The sequence below is a fragment of the Impatiens glandulifera genome, chromosome 1 (genome assembly GCF_907164915.1).
Source record: "Impatiens glandulifera chromosome 1, dImpGla2.1, whole genome shotgun sequence".
In the NCBI taxonomy this organism is placed as follows: Eukaryota; Viridiplantae; Streptophyta; class Magnoliopsida; order Ericales; family Balsaminaceae; genus Impatiens; species Impatiens glandulifera.
The window spans coordinates 90,067,209-90,084,455 of NC_061862.1; the positions used below are offsets into that span (position 1 = coordinate 90,067,209).

Sequence of the window (17,247 nt, forward strand, 5' to 3'; positions counted from 1 at the left end):
TATTGCTATTCATTTCAGTTTTATTCTCTATTATTTGAGACCAGGAAGTGTATATTTTTTTATTATGTTTTTTTTAAACTTAATTGTAAGCGGAACATTTAGTTATATTGGAACTTGATTTTACATATGCAGTCCCGTGATTTTTAATAATTAATTTGAGGCGTGTTCATTGTGTCTCTTTTATTTCCGGTTTTATTTATGATTTATCTGCTCCTCAATTTTTATTAAATTAGAGAATATTTTATCATTGTAACTGTTAATTTGTTAGAATTTCAAACAAATTGTGGTGACATTATAAATAGATTATTCATAAACTTTATATGCTTCAAACAAGTAGTTCATATGGTTTCATGACACACCAATTAAAGAGAATTATGTTTTGGGGATGAGGAGATAATAAATCTATATTGTCCCATTAATATAGAATTTGTTAAGAACGGTGTTAACAATAAAGACTGGGATCTAACTATTGTTAACAACTTACAAACTTCGATTCGATTTTAACTCCGTTAGAAGTTAAAATCTGTTTATATTTTTCGCAAATCTTCACAAACTCTTGAACAAGTTCAAGTGCGGAACGGTTTGTTAGATTTGAAGCTTCAGATAAATGAATGTAAATGGCAGTAAGTAAAGAACACATGGAGTTTTATGGATGTTTGGAGATAAAACTCCTACGTCACCCCTTCTTCCTCAACAAAAAGGATATTCACTAGAAAGTTTTGATTTGTATAGAACACACTACACAAACCCATTCAAAAACCCAGGACTTAATTGACCGCATGTTCTGAACTCCTAGCACACACTATTGAACAAAACACCCTCTGTTCAACTTATAACACATTGTTATTATTTCTCAGCTTCACTTAGTGAATTACATAATAAACTTGAGAATAAAATAGGTAGATAGAGTAAGTTGATTCAAGAAATCAAGAGTTTAGAAATCTGGTGAATCCAAGAGAAAGAGAGAGAGCTTCAGCGATATTCGCAAGTCGTTCATCCATTGTCCTTGGTGAATAAGCAACATTCGAATCATCTGCTGCCAACTGTCCAGACGTCTGCTCCTCAACGGCTCATCTGGTCATCTTAGACGCCATCTACTCACGTGCTTGGAAGTCGAACGACATATGCTCGCACGCGTTGACTTTGAACTGTGCCTAAAATAATAAAACTCTAATTATTAATTTGCACCTGATGAGATTCGAACCCACGTCACCCGCGTGACAGACGGTCATACTTACTACACCACCACTTAAGATGTTGATATATAAATATATATTATCAAAATCATTTAATCAATTTATCGAAATCTCAAGTATGATAAATTATCCTAAATCAATTAAAACTTTAATCTAACAATTTCTCCATTTTTTATTATTTAAACTAAATTATCAAAACCAGGTGAGTTCATAATTTAAACACAATTCAACAATTTCTCCCTTTTTGATTATTGAAAACTAAATTATCAAAACCAAGTGAGTCAAAACTTAATCACAATTTAGGTATTATCGTAATCTAACAATCCTAATATATTTATAAGGTAAGAAAACTTATACTCAGAAAGTGGCTTCGTGAAGATGTCAGCCACTTCAGGCTGTTGCTTTCCATAAGTTATGTCTGTCAGTCAGCAACCGACTATCCAGATGTCATTTGATTCTTCCAAGCTGATGTTCTTGATTTACCTGCACTTGTAAATATTGACACCTTTGGAACCCAATTTTCTTTGGGTCCATAATGGATTAGTCCCTTGGGAATCCATACTTGAATTATTTTTATGGATCTCCCAATCTGTGTGTGTTAGACATGACCGAATTCCTTCTATCATGTCTGTGTTGACCGAACAAGTTGTCTGTCATATTTCTAGGTTTCAGTCAACTTGACGTCTGATCAAAAGGTTGAACATATCTCATTTCTTAAATTCCAAAATCCTCACAGTTTTGATGAGTTGTACTGTCAGTTAAGTTACCCTTGACGAAACTTATAGATTGAAGTTTTCCTTTTACTAGGTTTAACTGTTTGCATGGGTTTGTTGGATTTCCTTCAACAAATCCCAAACCGAATTTGCATCCGGCTAGACGTTGTTGCTCAAGTATTTTCTTAAAGGCACTTCCGAACCTCGTCCATGAACTGATCACATAGCCTAATCTCTGATTTTCAGACGAAAGAGTTTGAATATATTCTTCTAGCTTCTCATTCTCAGCTGAGAGCTTATTTATTTTGTTTTCAAAAACTTAAGAATCACTGTTTTGAAATGAAGAAGTGTTGTCAGATTTGTTTTTCAAATTTAGTTCATTAAAAGAGTCTAACAATTTCTTGTACTAAATGATCATGTCATTGAGTGCAGTAGTTAACTCATATCTTGAGAATTATTCAAAGGAGAAGTCAAATACCTCGGATTTGTCATCTGCCATGAAGTAGGTAACGATTTCATCATCACTCTCGTTGGATGAAGAGTCGTCTGAATCGCTGGCAGCCCACTTGGCTTTGCTTTCAGCCGCCATGAGAGCATTCTACTCCTTTTTTTTCTTCATGAATTTGCCAATTTTATTCACGAAAAGAGTCATGGCATCATTGCTAATCTGCTCAACAACAGTCTTCACGGTTGTGACAGCATGTGGCTCCTTAGCCGTCACTAGCGCCTTAGTAGAGATGGAAGATGTGAAAGGCTCCTCTTCGTTCCTAGAGTTTATTTTAAACTCGTAGGCCTTTAGATTGGCTAGTAAATCATAGAGAATTATCTTGGTGAGGTCTTTAGACTCCCTTATAGCCATCGTCTTAATATCCCACTCTTTGGGTAGAGCACGCATGACTTTGATCGCAACCTCTCTATTGTTGTAAGTCTTGCCCAAAGTGGAGAGAGTGGTGATGATCTTACTGAATCTCTCATCGAATTCAGTCATCGTCTCTCTAGGACGCATCTTGATGTTATCGAATTGTTATTTGGCAACCATGAGTTTGTTTTCTTTGGTTTGCTCATTGCCCTCACATAGTTGAGTCAACATCTCTTAAATTTCTTTGGTAGTGGGGCATGTGATGATCTTATTGAACATGTTATCGTCCAATGTCATATAGAGAATGTCTTTTGTTATGTTGTCGAGGTTGTTCTTCCTCTTATCTTCACTGGTCCATTCACATCTTGGTTTTTCAATCTTTATCGGACGATCTGTGATTACAAACCACATGTCATCATCTATGGCAGCTAGATGAGCTTCCACTCTCACCTTCCAACCATTGTAATTTTCCTTACAGAACAAATGAACCTTAATGGTGACAACCATAGACATGATTTTGGGTCTAATGATGCTTGAGAATAGAAAACGAGACTCTGATACCTTAGAATTGATGTTGACAATAAAGACTGGAGGTCTGACTATTGTTAACAGCTTACAAACTTCGATTATATTTTAACTCTATTAGAAGTTAAAATATGTTTATATTCTTCGCAAATCTTCACAAACTCTTGAACAAGTTCAAGTGCGGAACAATTTGTTAGATTTGCTTTATCGACTCATTTCATATGATGGTTCAACTCAAACGTTAAGTTAAAAATCAAATAGAAAGATAATATTGTAAATTGATTTAATCTACATTAAGTCAGATTTTTTTCTTCCATTTGAACTTATTTCAATAATTCTTTTAGTAGCCTTAATAGGTGCAATCACTGTAGCTCGTCAATAATTTTTTTTTGAATTCAAAATTCAACTTTATTTTGGACCTAATATGAATTAAATATACAATTCCTGTAATTCCCTCATATCCAATCCGCATTTATTTTTCTAAATAAACAAAAGACAGGAAATAAAATATGCGAAAAATTCGGAAGAAAAAAAGCGTCCATTGTCTAATGGATAGGACAGAGGTCTTCTAAACCTTTGGTATAGGTTCAAATCCTATTGGACGCAATTTTTTTCCATATTAGTTTTTTTTAAGATAAAAGAAAAGGAAGCTTCAGACAGATTAATGTAATTGGTAGAGAGTAAAGAACACATGAAGTTTTATGGATGTTCGGAGATAAAACTCCTATGTCACCCCTTCTTCCTCAACAGGAAGGATATTCACTAGAAAACTTTGATTTGTATAGAACACACTACACAAACCCAGTCAGAAACCCATGACTTAATTGACCGCCTGTTCTGAACTCCTAGCACACACACTATTGAACAAAACACCATCTGTTCAATTTACAATTGGATTTGAAGATTCAGACAGATGATTGTAAATGATAGAAAGTAAAGAACACATGGAGTTGTATGGATGTTCGGAGATAAAACTCATACGTCACTCATACGTCACTCATTCTTCCTCATCATGAATGATATTCACTAGAAAGCTTTTATTGGTATCGAACACACTACACAAACCCAGTCAGAAACTCATGACTTAATTAACCACCTATTCTGAACTCCTAGCACACACACTATTGAACAGAATACCATCTGTTCAACTTATAACACACTGTTATTATCTCTCAGCTTCACTTAGTGAATTACAAAATACACTAGAGAATAAAATAGTTAGAGAGAGTAAATTGATTCAAGAAATCTGGTGATTCCAAGAGAGAGAGAGAGAGCTTCAACTACACAAATCTAGTCGGAAACCCAGGACTTAATTGACCGCCTGTTCTGAACTCTTAGCACACACTATTGAACAAAACACCATCTGTTCAACTTATAATTGAATTTGAAGCTTTAGACAGATGAATGTAAATGACAAAAAGTAAAGAACACATGGAGTTTATGGATGTTTGAAAATTTCTACGTCACCCCTTCTTCCTCAATAGGAAGGATATTCACTAGAAAGTTTTGATTTGTATAGAACACATTACACAAACCCAGTCAGAAACCCACGACTTAATTGACCGCCTGTTCCGAACTCCTAACACACACACTGTTGAACATAACACCATCTGTTCAACTTACAACACACTATTATTATCTCTCAACTTTACTTAGTGAATTACAGAATACACTATAGAATAAAATAGCTAGAGAGAGAGAGTAAATTGATTCAAGAAATCTGGTGATTCCAAGAGAGAGCTTCAACTATATTCGCAAGTCGTTCATTCGTTGATCTTGTGTAGCTATTTATACTTGAAGTACACCAACGGACAAATATTCTTTATGGACAGTGTAGTACATCACAGACAATTCGTGACAAGCAATCATACTTACCACTACACCACTTAAGATGTTGATATCTAAATATATATTTTTATAATTGATATAACTAACAATAATTAAAATTAATTTTATCTATTTATTATATAAACCATTTCATCAGTTTATCGAAATCTCAAGCATGATAAATTATTCTAATTCAATTAAAACTTTAATCTAACAGAATTACCATATATTATTGAAAACTATAATTTTTAATATTTTATTTATATATATTTTTAAATATGTATTAAGTATTGAAAAACTATATTAGTTATTTATGATATAAAAAAAAGTTTAAATTAGAGTGAAATAACTCCCAACATAAACTTGGATAATAAACAACCCAACCTATTTGTGCCAAAGAACATTTAGCCAATAATTTTGTACACATTTTTTTTATATTAATGAATTTGGCACAATCAATTGACATAGCTAGCTCATTTGTGTTGTCCTAAGATTGTTCACAGTAATATATTTTTGAATTTCTTTTTCCTTTTTAATAAATATTGAAAGAGTAATATTGATAAAAATAAAATTGTTTGATTTTTTATTTGCTTAAATGTGTGGTTATTTCACTCAAAATATAATAAAAAATATATTTTAAATAACTAGATTAATATTAATAAATTGATAACTACTAATACAAATAAAAATAATTTAAAAATAATTATATGTAATGAAAAATAATTTGAGTCGTTAAAATATAACTACATATTTATGACAATAGAGAAAATAAAAGGCACGAAAAAAATTAAAATTAAGTACGCCGTTCATTACTTTAAGTTTCATAGGATTGGTTTGAACGTCTCTAAGTTAATTTCTGATGGGTTGAAGTTTTTTTCCATTTCAACTTTATTCTTTATTATTTTGAGACCAGAAAGTGTATATTATTTTTTATTTTGTTTTTTTTTTAATATATTTCTTTGTTATTATAGGTTATTAAACTTACTTGTAAGTTATTTTGATGTTCGTTCATTGTGTCACTTTTATTTCTGGTTTTATTAGTGGTTTATTTTTTCTTAAATATTTATTAAGTTAAGGAATATTTTATCATTATTGTAAGCACTAAAAATTTACCTACTCAATTTATAAAATAAAAATAATTATTTTGATTGATTTTTAAATAATTAAAATGAAAATAAATAAATCGTTAAAAGCTAATCAAAACAATCAATTAAATTTATTATTGTAATTATTGAAATATAATTAATTAATAAAAATGGCAAAAATAAAAAATAAAATTATTTGGAATAAATATTGTACTTATTTTATCTTAAAATAATTTTAGAAAAAATTAGGTGATTAAAATAATTTAGGATGAAATGAGAAACCCATTTCATCTCTCAAAATTATTTATTTAACCCTAAAATATAAAAAAAAAATTAATTGACCAAATACTTATCATATTTAGTTTAATATTTTGTGTATTTAAAAATATCAAAATTAAATCCAAAAGGGTGAAAGAAAAAAAAATTAATTTCAAACAAACCATTAAGGTTTAAAATGAAAATAAAATTGTAAACGGGTGTAGCTTTAACTCGAAGATGAAGCTACAGTTGAAACCACACTCGCTGGATGGGCACTGGAATCTTATCCAACACCCTAGACGTGCTTGCGCCTTTCTAGATCGGCTTACGCCAATTAGCTTGAACGCTAAAGGAGTGCTCGATCGTTAAGGGAATGTAACGGAATGCCAACAACGCATTTCGTGTTCGCCAAATAGCCTCGAAATGACGTTGTTTTGACCCGCGGTCGTCTTCTCCAACACGATCGCCTGAAGGATAAGAACATATCCATCTTTGTTTTTTCAAAGATAGAACTTTCTCCACAGTTAACATAATATGCTAATTCGAAAGGTGATATGATCACCTTAGCACAGTGGTAATTTCTCTATATTTACTACCTATTCCGGCAAATAGGATAATTCGATCCACTTGAAGCCTCCACCGACTTAGAAAGGCTATAAATAACCTCCCTAAACTAATTCGAAGCCAAGATATCCACTCTCCAACTTTAAATCAAAAGAAATTCGAAATCCTTTATTAAAGCTTTAAGCCTTTGGATTTTTCGAAATCTTTGTATATAGATTCAGATATCTCAAAAGTTTGCATAAGGTCTAAGGAGTGTTCTCTAATCCTTGGTATGCTTCCAATCATCCTTTACTTCATACTTCCAATTTTAAATTAAAATTTTTATATTTTAGTTTTTATAAATTTGTATATTGTCTGGTTGTTGGATTTTAGGATTGAAAATTGATCATAGAATCATTTCCAAACTTTCTGTTTAGGTTAGAATCAATCAATCAACCTTAAATAGAAAAATCCAAATTTGAATTTTGAAAATCCAAATTTGAATTTTGAAAATCCAAAAATTGGGTTTTTTGTTCTTGGGCCAATCCTCCAACATGTTACTAATGATGTTGGAAAACTATTTAGATAATGTTTGATCAATTCCGATCATGTATGATCAAAATTATTTTTTTCAAAAATAAATATAAATTTTGAATTCTTGATTTGGTCCAAACGAACAACTAGTGTTCTTATTTTGGTATCATTCAAGTATATAAGGAAGATATTGGCTAACTTCTACCACTTCAATACAAATTTAAAACAAAAAACTCGATTTTTGGCTACAAACTGTTCTGAACAAATTGATCATCATCCAGGTCGATTGATACCTCAGGTGATATTCTAAACGTTCATGGGAGCTTTGTGAGGCTACCCAAACCCTTGGATCGAAGAATCTAAGTCTTCATTAAAATTGCAAAACCTGCAATTTTGATGTTCTTGATGACCGGTAGGCCGAACGAAAAATTTAACATAGGATTGATAGATTCGACTAAGGCTTTTCAATAAGGACGGAGAGGTTCGACCGGTGTCCTTCATTGCGGACTGAGAGATCTGATCGATGTTCTTCATCTAGGACCGAGAGGTCCGACCGATGATTTTTACATCTAAATGAGAATTTAGACATAAGACCGAGGAGTCTTGTACCTGACTGAGAACTCCCGAACCTAGGACCGATAACTTCCACCTAGGACCGAAAATTTTGGCATCCTACCAAGAATTCTAGCCTAGGACCGAGAGTCCTTAACACACAACACTAGTAAAAAAATCATTTTTAAGGAGGGAAAAAACCCTCGGAGAAAGAGAAAATGTCTTCGGTGATATTATTCACCAAGGGCGATAAATGCCCTTGTAGCGTCTCGGTAATATGCTTGTCGGTGAAAGGAAAAAAGAGTATCTGCGAAAGTATTTGTAGCTCTCAGAGATAATGAAATTCTTTTACCGAGAGCATCAATGCTCTCCATGATAATTAACTTTCTGAAATATGTATCTGATCGCTCAGACTCAATCACCTCAAACAAAAGATCCTTCAAACAAATACTTTCAACAAAATAGATCGAAACTCAAACAAATATTTGATTAAACATGAATTACAACCAATGTATATATTTATTACAACAACAAATTAGAAAATGATGAAGAAGAAGAACGGTTGAAATTTTCTGGTACAAAATAATAAATAGAATAAGAATTTTCCGGTATACCAAGCTTCAAATCTGAAGTTCGTTTCCTCGTTTCCTCTTCAGATCTGTGCGGATGGCTCTGGCTAGATCGAAGTTTCACAATAAGTTCTGCTTCTTCAAATCTGTAATGGCGTCTAATAAGTTCTTCTTTTTCAGATCTAGTGAGATCAAAGCGACAGAAGGATTTGAAGTTACTAGATCTTCCTAAAGGAAGAGAGATCGGAGATTTAAGGCAGAAGGAAGAGAGATCAAAGATTTAAGGCATTAATGGAGAATGACTTACCGACATTAATGGAAAATATTCTAAAGGTGTCGACGATGAAGACGAAGCAAGTTGTGACAATATTGTGGAATGAGTAGATCTACAATATATTGTGTGGAGAGAGAAAGGAAGAAGAGAGAATAAGAGAATAAAGAGTTGGAAGAAAGATGAAGAGAAGGAAGAGGGCGCGCGGCTAAGAGAGAGTAAGGGAAGAGAGAGAATAATGAGGGGTTGGAATTTGGGCGGTCCTATTAATTAGGGCAAAACATAATCTTTTGCCGAGAACAACCATTTGCTCTCGGTTATAATTATAATTATTATCGAAAATAATTCTTTTCCCTCAATGATATTAATATCACCGAAAATATTTTTTTGCTATCGTCGATAATTCTCGGTAATAGTGCATTTTTTCCTAGTGTAGACCGAGGCTTCTCAGCCAGGATGAGGATCCTAAGCCCCATATGAGAGTCTTTTGAATTGGACCGAGGGCTCTAAGCCCTCGACCGATAAAATGAACCCAAGACCTAGGTCACCGATACTAAGGCCTGTTTGGTTCCCATTTTCAAACTCCAAAATTATTTTTATAATTATGAAACTACAAACAATTTTCTACAAATCCCGAAAAATTAGGACAATATTTAAAATATTTTTGGAATATTTCAATAAAAAAATATTTTGACCAAAGCTTATTTAAGATTTATTTTTAAACCATAATGCATTTTAAACTAATGTTCTTTAGGTAATTTTCTCCCTAAGTTATCATCAGCAACATATACCAGTATTTAAGTAATTATTGTTACAATTCTTTAAATTATGCACAAACCTTATGCATGCTTAAAAATGAAGAGTATCTGGTTAAAATAAAATTTTATACAACTGAATTTTAAAAGATAAATTTATAAGCAAATACCGTTTTTAAAACAGGTACGGAGGATAAAGCACAAAAGTCCTTTCTCGAATATCATCAAACTACGAACCAAAATAAACTCTAGTTAATACGTTTGTACACGTATGTCATTTTTTTCTTAATTTTTAAAAATCTATTGACGACTCCGTTTTAACAAAATAATCTTTTAAATTAATTTTTTTTAATTAATTAAAAAATATATTTCTAAAAAATAAATTATAATTTGATTACCGTAAATCTCTGAATTATTTAAATTTGAACCAAAATTAATTATTTTAATAATTAATTTCAAAATCTTTTAGGAATTTTTATAAATCTTTTAAAAATAATGTTTTATTTTAAAATGTTTCATGACACACCGACAGATGTTTAAATTCTTGAACCTCGAGCTCGAGCTTTTGGCAGGAACCGCAAAAGTGGTTTTTTTTCGAGTTACAATTGTAACTTTACAATTTGATTTGTTAGAATTTCGAACCAAATGTGGCTGACATTATAAATAGATTATTCAAAAAAATTATATGAATTAAACTACCAGTAGTAGCTTCATATGGTTCCATGACACATCCAATTAAGAGGAGTAGCTTCATATGGTTCCATGACACATACATTTAAGAGGAATTATGTTTTGGGGTGAGAAATATAGTACATCCATGTCACATTAAAAATTATAATAATTATAATTATAAATATATTTTTTTTCAATCTTAATAAATATTAAAAAACTATATTAGTTATAGATGATATACTACAAGTTTAAATTAGAGGGAAATAACTCCAACCTAAACTTGGATATTCCACAATACAATCTATTTGTGTTAAAGAATATTTAGACAATAATTTTGTGCATATATTTTTTTAATATTATTGGATTTGGCACAATCACTTGACATAGCTAGTAGTTTGAATTTCTTTATCATTTTAAATAAATTTGAAAGAGTAATTTTGATAAAATAAATAATTGTTTGATTTTTTATATGCTTAAATGTGTGGTTATTTCACTCAAATTATAATAAAATATATTTTTAATAATTAGATTAATATTAATAAATTGAAATCTACTAATATAAATAAAATATTTTCTAAAATTTTTAAAATATTTTCTAAAATTTTAAAAATATTTATATGTTATTGAAAAATAATTTGAGTCGTTTAAATATAACTACACAAACAAGACAATAGAGAAAATAAAAGGCACGAAAATATTAAAACAAAATAAGTCGCTCATTACACTACGCTTTCTACAGTTGGATTGAGGTTTGAAAGTGTATAAGTTAATTTTCTGGTAGGTTGAAATTGCTATCCATTTTAACTTTATTCTTTACGATTTTGAGACTAGTAAGTGTATATTATTTTTTTTATTCTACTTTTGATCTTTTTCGTGTTATTGGAGGTTACTAAACATATTTGTACGTTTGAACATTTTGTTATATAGGAACTTGATTTTAGACGTGTAGTTCAATGATTTTTAATCCTTGAATTGTGTTAGGTTCATTTTGTCATTTTTATTTTCGTTTTTATTTATGGTTTATTTGCTGCCAAATTATTATTTAGGGAATGTTTTGTTATTGTAACTATTGATTTGTTAGTTTGTAAGTTGAACATTTTTTTATATAGGAACTTGATTTTACACGTGTAGTCCAATTATTTTTATTCCTTAATTTGAGTTGTGTTCATTGTTTCACTTTTATTTCACTAAAAAAAACAGTGAAAATGCAACATATCAGTGCGATATTTTATTTTTTAATGCAAATTTTTTTAAACTGCAATACAAATTTCAATAAATATATGAAACATTACAAAATTTCCAACAATATTTTTAACTTAAATGTATTTTTACAGAAATTAAAATCTGAAAAATATTTATTGCAAAATATATCATTAGAAATAAAAAAAATATAATAGGTTTTCTAAGTTTATAAAAAAAATTTATTGCAAAAAAAATTGTAATAAAGAAACCAAAGAATATTGCTAATAATATCACTAAAATATTCCAACCTAAATATTTGCAATTATTTTAACAATCTAATTTATTTCCATTAATTATTGTAATAAACGTTATATAAATAATGTTATCGTTGTTGCAAAATAAATTATAAAATAATTGTGCTAGTTTTGAAATAATATTTGTAATAGATGTTACATTAACTACAATAAAAAATATCTTCGCAACAAGCACTGCAATGAGATTTTAAAGAAGTATTGCAAACGAAATTGCAATTATATATAATATTTTTCATAATATGAATCGAAATATTCGTAAGATATCAGCAATAACTATTGCGTTAAATTAAATAAATAATCTATTCGCCACAAGTACTACAATGAGATTACAATCAAGTATTGCAAACGAAATTGCAATTATATATAATAGTTTTGAATATATCAATCTAAATATTCGTAAAATTTCAGCAATAACTATTACATTAAATTAACTTATTGTAATATAAATATTTTATTCGCAATTATACCTGCAATACTTATTTATTAACCTATCACAAATAACATTGTAGTATTATATAATAGTTTTATTGTTTATTTTCGTTTATGTATTCAAGGATCTTTTGAACAATATTTCTGAACAGATTTCCATTAGTATCTTTTTATATTTTTTGTCTGGTTAACATATATTAATTATGGTTATTTTATTTATAATTATTTATGTTTATCAGGTTATTGGTTATGATTGTTTATGTTTTTTGGTTAAATAAAATTTGAAAAGTTTATGATTATGATTATTTATAATATTTGCATTTTTTTAGGAATATTCTACATATAAATATTGCGAATTATATTGCAGATTAATAAAATTTGCATAAATCAAAGTTCATTGCCACATTGCTTTAATATTTGCAACCCTAGTTCAATTGCTGTAATGTTTGCAATATCTAAATAGTTAATTGTTGCACAACCTATTGTAGTTCAATTGAGTTTTATGTTAAATATTTTTCAACTCTCGGGTAAGAAATCCTTAATTTGTGATTACAATAATCTTTGCATTATTCTATCATCATAGTTCAATTGCTGTAATTTTTGCAATATCAAAATAATTCATTGTTGCACAACCTATTGCAATTCTATTGGGATTTATGTTAAATATTTTTCAACTCTCGGGTCAAATCTTTAATTTGTTATTACAATAAATTTTAAATTATTCTATCATCCTAGTTCAATTGCTGTAATGTTTGCAATATCAATATAAATCCCCTGTTTTTGATTAGAATAATCTTTGCATTATTCTATCATCATAGTTCAATTGCTGTAATTTTTGCAATATCAATATAAATCCCCTGTTTTTGAATACAATAGTGTTTGCATTATCCGATGTTTCTAATTAAATAGCCAGAACATTTGCAATATCCATAATATTTATTATTTCAATCTACCACCAACTACCCATGTACTTGTCTAGTTTTTTTCTTTAATTACTTTATCTTCTACATTTTGTCTATAATCTCATACATGTATGATGTATTTCTCTTTCTTCTATCCATATTCTTAGATGATCTTCATCATTTGATCAACAATATCAAGTTCATAATATACCAAGGTAAATATCTTTTTATTCTTTATATTACATATAAGTAGACATTATTCTTATTTTCATATACATCTCAATCTTTTATAACATTTTTATGGGATCTTCATACTTTACAATATGTAAGTCTTTAATAACTTTTGTATATATGATAACATGTATATATATTGCAGATTATATCTATAAATATAAAATAAGGTTTGATCGGATATGGATGTACAATAAAAAAACCTGAATGCATGGAAGATTATTTGAAAGGTTTGTATGAGTTCATTTCATTTGCCACAATTCAACTAGGTTATATGGATGGTGAAAAAATAAGGTGTCCTTGTCAAAAATATCGTATTCAAAAGTTCATTACGTCTGATATGTGCCATCAACATTTGATGAGGCATGGATTCATGGACAACTATTACACATGGGCTGCTAATGGGGAACCTCTTGAAAACTCACAAGTATACAACTATCAACGTACACGACTTTCGCTCGGTAACAATGAAAGATCAAATTCTTAATTTCACTACACCACACATTTTATCTGAAAGGTTCTGGAAAGCATTGAATGCAACACATCAACCCATATGGCCTGGTCATGAAAGCGAGAGTAAATTATTAGCAACAGTAAAATAACTTAATATGAAATCCGAGAAAAATTTGTCTGATCGTGCTATAAATCAAAATTTGAACTACATTAGATCATTGTTACCCAAAAATAATTATATGCCAGATAGTTTTTATAGTATGAAGAAATTAGTTGAAGATTTGGGTTTGCCCGTGATTAGAATCGATGTTTGTAGAGATAATTGCATGCTTTATTGGGGTGAAGATATTGATAAACAATCATGCAGGTTTTGTAATCTTTCCCGATATAAAGAAGACGTTGTTAAACCGAAGCCCCATAAACTACTTTTTTACTTACCTCTTGCTCCCAGATTGTAGTGGTTGTACGCATCAAATGTTACAGCCGCTCACATAACATGGCATAGTCGTCATGTTAAGAAACCTGGGATGATGTGTCATCCTTCTGATGGAGTGGCTTAGAAGTGGTTTGATCATCATTATCCAATGTTCGACTCGACCCTTGTTCTGATGGATTTTCTCCTTTCGGCCAGTTTGGAAAAGTATATTCATGCTGGCCAATAATTATAACACTTTATAATCTTCCACTAGGCATGTTTATTAATTCACCGTATATGTTCATTTCACTAATTGTTCCCGAGCCAAAAAGTCCACAAAGAAATATTGACATTTTTCTTCAACCGTTGATAGAGGAGTTACAAATGTTGTGGAATGTCGGTGTTCCTACCTATGATGTCTCCCAGGGTGAAACATTTAACATGAAAGCAATGTTGTTGTGGACTATTAGTAATTTTCCTACTTATGGAATGTTGTTAGACCGGAGTACTCATGGAATTGATGATTGTCCAATATGTATGAAAAATTCAAAATCTTTTCGATTAAAATATGGGCGAAAGACTTGTTATTTTAATTGTCATAGACAATTTTTGTCGCCGGAGCATCCTTATAGAAATGACACACAACATTTTACAAAAGACCGCGTGGAAACAACTCTTCACCCCTATAAAAGATTGCAATAAAATATGGTCGGAAATTTCACATTACAAGCTTGCGAAACTCCCCATGATTATCCTCATGGATTTGGTGATTATCACTAGTGGACTAAGAGAAGTATATTATGGGAGTTTCCATATTGGAAAAAACTTCTCATTCGACATAACTTGGATTTTATGCATATTGAAAAAAATGTGTTTGAAAATATTATAAACACGGTTATGAATGTGAAGGGTAAGACGAAAGACAATATTAACCTAAAAAGGCTTCTTATACCTTGACGAAGGCAGAAAATATCATAATTTGCAAATTGCTCAAGACTTTGAAATTCCCAGATGGTTATGCATCCAATTTGTCAAGATGTGTTGACACAACCGAATTTATGTTGATTTGATTCAAAAGTCATAATTGTCATATTTTTTTTGGAAAGGTTATAGCCAATTGCATTCAAACGATTATTACCTCAATTTGTTTGGGGAGTTTTGACTGATTTAAGTAATTTCATGCATGACCTTAATTGTTCAAGTTTGAGCTTAGACAAAGTGGATAACTTACAATCTCAAATTCCTATAATTTTATGCAACTTGGAGAAGATTTTCCCGCCTTTCCTTTTTGATTCAATGGAACATTTACTAATACACTTACTATATGAAGCCAAAATAGGAGGTCATGTACAATACAGATGGATGTATCCCTTCGAGAGGTATGTACGTAATTATTTTGTATTACATTTCTTCAAAATAATTATATTTTGTATTATTTGTACCCTTTTGCATTTAGGTTTTTGAAGAGTGTGAAGAATAAGGTGAAAAATAAAGCTAGGATTGAAGCATCCATATGCAATGCCTATATTTTTGAAGAAATATCAACGTTTGTTTCATATTATTTTGAATCGAATGTAAATTGCAAATAAAGACAACCTCCTAGGAACACCGAAGGGTCAGTGAACATAAATGAACAATCAATTTCAATTTTCAATTACTTAGGACGTGGAAGTGGTGGTTCAAAGAGATTTCTAACTAGCAAAGAAACATTAGTAGCTCACATGTATGTCCTACTAAATTGTCCGGAGGTGGATTCATATTATAAGTAATCAACCAACATGAATATAGTAACTTATTTAACAATTGTTAACTTCGATTTTATTATTGTAGAACTTTTTGCGCCATGAATGTCGGAGTCGATCTTGAAGAAATAGATTGTCAATTCTCATCATGGTTTCAGTCAAAGGTGATAATCTAAAAATTTAGATTAATAAATTTACATATATCTAAAGATTATTATAATTCCATTTGAAGGTTTTACAAGATCAAAGAGAGATTATTGATAAAGAACTATCTTATTTCATATCATTTGGTCCCAAGACTCCAACAACTAGATATTCAACATACTTTATTAATGGCTATGTGTGGAGGGCTGGTGATTACGGATCTAATAAATCAACCATGAATAGTGGTATTTTCATTCATGCAAATGATTCTGATTATTATGGGCTTTTGGAGGAGATTATTGAATTAAAATATCCTGGTCCATGCTTACGTGTGGTTCTTTTCAAATGTTTATTGTTTGATCCTATTAGCGTTACTAGAGTTAATGACACTTATAAACTGATTGAGGTGAACATGAATCATAAATATACTAAGTTTGATCAATTTATTCTTGCTCAACAAGCTATACAAGTGTACTATTCGAGTTATCTAACCCCAACGAATGATCGTAATTCATCATGGATGACCGTTTGTAAAACAAAAGCAAGAGCAAAAATAGAGGACATATGGACAAATTAAGTGGTGTATCAAAATGAGTATTCTACCATAAAATTGTATATTCCCCTAAATATTCCCTTGTATGATGTCAACGATTTGAGTGAATATTCCCTTGTATGATGTCAACGATTTGTGTTGTTTAGTATAATATGTATGGTATATTGAATATATGTTGGATTATTTGAATTTATGCTAGATTATTTGAATATCATTGGATCTGCAATATTTAGTGCAATATCTTTTCAGTTAGTACATTGCAAAGATTATTGTAATATAGCGGTCATTCTTGTCTAATGCGTAAATCGTTGCAGCGCAAATTTGCTTAAATCTACCCAAGAGCAAAAAAATTAATTACTGAAAATGCAATTGGATCTAAAATATTCAGTGCAATATATTTTCAGTTAGTACATTGCGAAGATTATTGCAATATAGCGGTTATTCTTATTTAATGCGTAAATCGTTGCAGCGCAAATTTGCTTAAATCTACCCAAGAGCAAAAAAATTAATTACTAAAAATGTC

General features: G+C 30.2%; 1 non-coding gene across 1 annotated transcript; it reads left to right on the top strand.

The window, feature by feature from the left end:
- Positions 1-3,827: 3,827 nt before the first annotated feature.
- TRNAR-UCU lies at positions 3,828-3,899 on the top strand. Its single transcript has one exon. It is a non-coding gene; the product is annotated as a tRNA-Arg (tRNA).
- The last annotated feature ends 13,348 nt before the right edge of the window (positions 3,900-17,247 follow it).